This window comes from Salmo salar, unplaced genomic scaffold (genome assembly GCF_905237065.1).
Source record: "Salmo salar unplaced genomic scaffold, Ssal_v3.1, whole genome shotgun sequence".
In the NCBI taxonomy this organism is placed as follows: domain Eukaryota; kingdom Metazoa; phylum Chordata; class Actinopteri; order Salmoniformes; family Salmonidae; genus Salmo; species Salmo salar.
Window position 1 is genome coordinate 332,772 of NW_025550935.1, and position 7,342 is coordinate 340,113.

The following is a 7,342-nucleotide window of genomic DNA, read 5'->3' on the forward strand; positions in this document are numbered from 1 at the left end:
TGACTTTGTTGTTCACACAGGAGAGAGGCGTGACTATCGTGGATCCTCTGGGGAGCCTCAACAACCTCGTGATGCTGAAGAGGCAGAGAAGAGTCTCTCCAGATCAGAACTCCTCAAGAAACACCTGCAGAGACCCACAGGGAAGAAATCTTACTTCTGCTCTGATTGTGGGAAAAGATTCAACTCCTCAGTAAAACTTAAAATACATCAAAGAATTCACACTGAAGAGAAACCTTTTGGCTGTACTCAATGTGGGAAGAGTTATGCCCTGTCAGGTAGCCTGATATCACATCAGAGAACACACACAGGAGAGAAACCTTTTAGCTGTACTCAGTGTGGGAAGAGTTTTGTTAATTCTAGCTGTCTGAAGAGACACCAGATAACACACACAGGAGAGAAAGCTTTTAGCTGTAATCAATGTGGAAAGAGTTATAGAGAGTCAGGTAGCCTGAAATCACATCAGAGAACACACACAGGAGAGAAACCTTTTAGCTGTAATCAATGTGGGAAGAGTTTTACCCAGTCAAGAAACCTGATATCACATCAGAGAACACACACAGGAGAGACAAGAGATACTTGTGACAAGAGATACTTTGATAAAAGATCTCTGATCAAACATCAGAAAATACATGAAGGAGTTGTTCCATGATATCAATGAATTAATGTCACAATGTAGAATGTTTTAACATTGTAGAAGGAGTATTTTAATGATGTCACAATGTAGAACCCTAAACGTTTGTCCCCTGTTCTATTGATTTCAGCATGATATGGATATTAGCCTCAGGGGGGAAATCCAGGCTCTGAAATGGAAGAGTACAATTTATGAGATTTAACAAAAAGTGACTAACACAAAAAGAGTTGGTGTAATTCATTGATATCATGAAACAACTCCATCAATTCATTCATGTATTTTCTGATGTTTGATGAGATGTCTTTTAGCGGAGAATCTCTTGTAACACTGATCACAGCTATAAGGTTTCTCTCCTGTGTGTGTTCTCATGTGTTGAGTCAGACTGCTAGATGTAGTAAAACTCTTCCCACATTGACCACAGCTATAAGGTTTATCTCCTGTGTGTGTTCTCTGGTGCACTGGCAGATAGCTAGATTGACCAAAACTCTTCCCACATTGACCACAGCTATAAGGTTTATCTCCTGTGTGTGTTCTCTGGTGTACAGTCAGACCTCTAGATGAAACATAACTCTTCCCACATTGATCACAGCTATAAGATGTATCTCCTGTGTGTGTTCTCTGGTGTCGAGTCAGAATGCTAGATGTAATAAAACTCTTCCCACATTGATCACAGATATAAGGTTTCTCTCCTGTGTGTGTTCTCTGGTGTAAAGTCAGAGAGCCAGATGTAATAAAACTCTTCCCACATTGATCACAGATATAAGGTTTCTCTCCTGTGTGTGTTCTCTGGTGTGATATCAGGCTGATTGACTGAGTAAAACTCTTCCCACATTGATCACAGCTATAAGATTTCTCCCCTGTGTGGATTCTCTGATGAATTTTAATGCCTGATGAGGTGAATCTCTTCCCACAGCAGCAGTGAGTTCTCTTCCCTGTGGGTCTCTGCTGGTGTTTCTTGAGGTGTTCTGATCTGGAGAGACTCTTCTCTGCCTCTTCAGCATAATGAGGTTGTTGAGGCTCCCCAGAGGATCCATGATAGTCCTGTCTCTCTCCTGTGTGAACAACAAAGTCAGACAGATGATTAAAGGCCCACAACAGCGGTAATCCACTGTAAAAGGTGATGCCAACAGCGCAGCCATGATGCTGTACAACAATTGACATCTGTAATGAATGTTAAAATTATTTTACAATTGTCTTAAAATGAGCTAGAATACTAGCTAATGTTAGCTTCGTTAACTAACTAACTAACTAACTAAACTCCCCCCCAACTCCTCTCATACCAGGAAGAACCCCCCCCCCCCATTTCAAATTTAGATTTACATGTATTTGAAATGTAGTACCCGGACGGAGAAAATCCAATAAGCGTTTTATAGTTACATCGTTAGGGTAACTTACCCTAAAGTGGACACACTCCCATCAGTTTCTGAGACAACTGCTCAGACTTTGTAGACAGTTTAATAATGCTTAAACCTCATCTTTATCAAATGATCCATTAAAGATACCAACTCAAAACCTATATTCGTCTACATATGGGTTGTTTAAATTATATTCCCAGTATTACTTCATCAAATCTCTAGTAATCATTATACACACATACAATTCATCATATTTTCATATATTCACAGAATCCATATAAAACGTAAGAAATTCTCAGGTAGTCACGACAACCATTCCATTTGCTTTTTCAGGGACTCTCCATAGCAATGAAGCAGCTCTCCAAACATCCTCCCAGCAGAACCAAAAATAAACTTTTGTTTCCCGGACAATGACCATGGGATCCTCAACGGTTCTCTAACCTCCCAGAGACTACGGCAAAATCAAGCCTCCCAGGAACTATAGACCTTCCGCTGCTTCCTAAAATATCATTCCCCTCTCAATACCACCCCGTGATATTCTATGTTGGCAGTGAAGGAACGGAACCCCAAGATAACGTTAGTTGGTAGAGCATGGTGTTTGCAACGCCAGCATGGTGTGTGCAACGCCAGGGTTGTGGGTTCGATTCCCACGGAGGGGTAGTACAAAAAAAAAAAATTTATGAAATGTATGCATTCACTACTGTAAGTCACTCTGGATAATAACATCTGCTAAATGACTAAAATGTATCCACATGTCAGTCATCTGATTAAGCATATTTCTATATGAGGAACTACAGATCTGTTACTATCCAAACATCAGATTAAGACTCAGTCACACAATGCTATTCCCAAACGTACCTAATCAAGTAGTTGTTTTTCCAACAATATTTTAACCTGCAGGAATATTTTCACATTTCTATCTCATGGTTAGCTATACTCGGCTCGCTGCCTCTCAGATCAAAGGTCTCCTGAAGTGTGGTCTCCCTGAGATCCCAAGTTAGAGGGATCCCTGGACCACCATTTACCCAGGTCACCAGGAGCGGTCACCAAGAGAAGATTCACATCCCCATCGCCAAATGTGGTTAATTTCTTTAACATCAAATGAGGAGAGACAAACTTATCACACAAGTCAGAGTTAATCTTAAACTAAATCTTTATTCACTTATTAATAAGGGAGCAGGTCAATACAACACGCAAATATAGGGTGAATCAATTGAGTGCTCTACGATAATGATGGCTGGTCGACGAATCACCCCCAGATGATTCGTTGAGAGATGAATCACCCCCAGATGATTCGTTGAGAGATGAATCACCCCCAGATGATTCGTTGAGAGATGAATCACCCCCAGATGATTCGTTGAGAGATGAATCACCCCCAGATGATTCATTGAGAGCCATGAGACAAAAGTACAAAGGTCTTTTACAGCCAAGATACACCCCTTTCAACCTACATGACCAACAACAGATGTATAGAACGGGTCACAAGGTTAAGATTTGTATGAAAGATACTTATAATTCTCAGCAGACAGTATCTGCTGTAAAAACACTACTCTTTGTGTAGAGACCAGGGTCTGGCCCTGAGGTCATCTCTCCCTGGTACCATATAGAACAGAAACATTAACTCATGTTCTGGAATGCAGTCTCTTTAGGTTTTATCACCCAAAAGACATTGTAAATCTCCTGACAGTGTTTTCTCCCAGAGGCCCATCCTCAGTAGAACACACAGACACAATAGTTCTAAGAACCCTCTATTCTGTTGCATAAAACAACCATTTGATGCAATAAAAGTATTATAACAATGTTGCAGGTTTGCTCTCTCAGTGTCCACTGAAAGTTGACTAGTAACAACAACTGGGACCTAAAAGACACCCACCATGAGACCCACTAAATCTGCCCAAGAAGAGACAAACAAAAGAAAAACCCACACCAAACTTAAAGACAGGAAGTAAACCAAAAAGGTGGAGCAACTAAAGGTGTTGACTCTCCACATGTATCAAGACAACTGGAGCACTGGGCCAGACACTCTTAAATAGAACCTGGACCAGCTCAGGTGAAACACCTTCCCACTAACGAGATGGACAAGCCAGCACAGGTGTAACACATACTGACTAACGAGGTGACACCAATCAGTGCGTCCTACGTGCTAACGAGCTAGACGTGCTAACGAGCTAGACGAGCTAAAGTCCAACCTCAAAACATAAATGGAAAAACCAAAGCCTGTAACACCTTCCCCCTTAAGACAACAAATATATCCTATATTTTTGTTGGAAAAGTTTGAGCACCACCAACAGAAAACAACTTCCATTTCACATTATAATCATCTACAATGCTTCACCTTCACCAATATAAACATGGTGTCTACTGGATGTCAACAATTAAAATCAAGAAAAAAACATGTATTTCTAAATAATAATATACAATAGGATTATTTGTTTCTCCTTTTTCTTTCTATAGAATCCTAAATCCCACTAGCTTCTAGAACACTCGTCTTCCTAAAACTCACTAGCTTCTAGAACTCTCGTCTTCCTAAAACTCACTAGCTTCTAGAACTCTCGTCTTCCTAAAACTCACTAGATTCTAGAACACTCGTCTACCTAAAAAACACTAGCTTCTAGAACTCTCGTCTCCTTGGAACGAGCCCAAACAAAACTCATCTCCAATACGGAAAAACATGCAGCCAAAATAAATAAAGATCCATAGCAACGCACTGGCTAAACGCAAAACACAAATCTTATATCCATTTGGGGGGAAATCAGGTTGAACCTGCTCTTCAAACTAACACAACAAAACAAAAACACATGGAAATGGAGATATATTTTACCTCACTGGTTAGAGGACAACCTGCAGAAGACAGTCAGCTACATTTTGGAGTGATGCATTTAAATTTAGGGGTCCCTAAACAAAGGAACACAACACTTATTTGTCATAACTCATCGATATCATGTGGAAATCAATTGTGCGAGAGGAGGGAGATGAGGTTGCACGTCCTGTTAAAACTAACAGCTCAAAAACCACATGGAATCTGGGAATAATGTGTACATCCCTGGTTAGAGGACAATCTGTAGAAAACAGCCAGATACATTTTGATTCAAGTGCGTCACCAACGTGGTATGTGTAACACAACTCTTTTTTGTTAAATCTCATAAATAGTAACTCTTTCAATTCAGAGCTATTTTTCCATGAGGCTGATATCCATATCACGCTGAAATCAATAGAACAGGGGGCAAATATTTAGGGTTCTACACACTCTTTAAATATTCCTACTACAATGTTAAAACATTCTACATTGTGACATATCACTGATATCATGAAACAACTCCTTCATGTATTTTCTGATGTTTGATCAGATGTCTTATTGGAGAATGTTCACAGCTATAAGGCTAAAATGTTTCTTTCCTGTGTGTGTTCTCTGGTGTGATACCAGATGGTCAAATCGACCAAAACTCTTCCCACATTGACCACAGCTATAAGGTTTCTCTCCTGTGTGTATTCTCTGGTGTTGAGTCAGATGGCCAGATGTAGTAAAACTCTTCCCACATTTATCACAGCTATAAGGTTTCTCTCCTGTGTGTATTCTCTGGTGTAGAGTCAGAGAGTTAGATGCAGCAAAACTCTTCCCACATTGACCACAGCTATAAGGTTTCTCACCTGTGTGTATTCTCTGGTGTAGAGTCAGAGAGAAAGATGCAGCAAAACTCTTCCCACATTGACCACAGCTATAAGATTTCTCTCCTGTGTGTGTTCTCTGGTGTAGAGTCAGAGAGCCAGATGTAGTAAAACTCTTCCCACATTGATCACAGCTATAAGGTTTCTCTCCTGTGTGTGTTCTCTGGTGTAAAGTCAGAGAGCTAGATTGACCAAAACTCTTCCCACATTGACCACAAATATGTTTCTCTCCTGTGTGTGTTCTCTGGTGTGATATCAGGATGGTTGACTGAGTAAAACTCTTCCCACATTGAGTACAGCTATAAGGTTTCTCTCCTGTGTGGATTCTCCGATGAATTTTAATGCCTGATGGGGAGGTGAATCTCTTCCCACAGTCAGAGCAGCAGTGAATTATCTTCCCTGTGGATGTCTGCAGGTGTTTCTTGAGGTGTTCTGATCTGGAGAGACTCTTCTCTGCCTCGTCAGCATCATGATGTTGTTGAGGCTCCCCAGAGGATCCACGACTGTCCCGTATCTCTCCTGTGTGAACAACAAAGTCAGACAGATGGTTAAAGGCCCACAACAGCGGTAATCCACTGTAAAAGGTGATGCCAACAGCATAGCCATGATGTTGTACAACAATTGACGTCTGTAATGAATGTTTAAATTATTTGACAATTGTCTTAAAATGACTTCTTTTCACATTAGTAGTAACATTGATGATTGTAGGCTATAAATAAGATATTCATGTTGTTGAAATCCTAAGCAGTGTGCCAGACGAGTTTTGGTCTCCAATATAGGCCCATTTCTGTATTTGCTAAAATTGCGGCACGAGGGCAATTTGATTGCAGAAACTCCTCCCTGCTAATGAGGAAACCGATAGTTATGGATGTACTATATCTGCTAATGAGGAAACCACTAGTTATGGATGTAGTATATCTGCCTGGAGCAAAAATGGTGAGCAAAGATTTGTTTTTCACAATGTATTCTGAATGTGAATGGGGGAAACTCAGGGGAGTAACCTCCATTTCCAGGTTGCTTATGAGTGCATTTCACACTACCTTGGATTATAATTGTAAGGATATTTGAATGTCCTGTTTAATAAAATGTTTGCTAAAGCATTAAGAATTATGTGTAATTATTGAAGAACTGCGTTAATGACAGTATCCATTTGGGTGTTGTCAATAAAGTTAAGATTTTATTTATTTATTTAACCAGGTAGGCCAGTTGAGAACAAGTTCTCATTTACAACTGCGACCTGGCCAAGATAAAGCAAAGCAGTGCGACACAAACAACACAGAGTTACAAGTGGGATAAACAAACGTACAGTCAATAACACAATAGAAAAATCTATATACAGTGTGTGCAAATGGAGTACGGAGGTAAGGCAATAAATAGACCATAGTAGTGAAGTAATTACAATTTAACACTGGAGTGATAGATGTTCAAGTAGAAATACTGGTGTGCAAAAGAGCAAAAAAACGTAAATAAAAACATGGGGATGAGGTAGGCAGTTGGATGGGCTATTTACAGATGGGCAATTTACAGATGGGCTGTGTACAGCTGCAGCGATCGGTAAGCTGCTCAGATAGCTGATGCTTGAAGTTAGTGAGGGGGATATATGTCTCCAACTTCAGCGATTTTTGCAATTCGTTCCAGTCACTGGCAGCAGAGAACTGGAAGGAAATGCAGCCAAAGTAGGTGTTGGCTT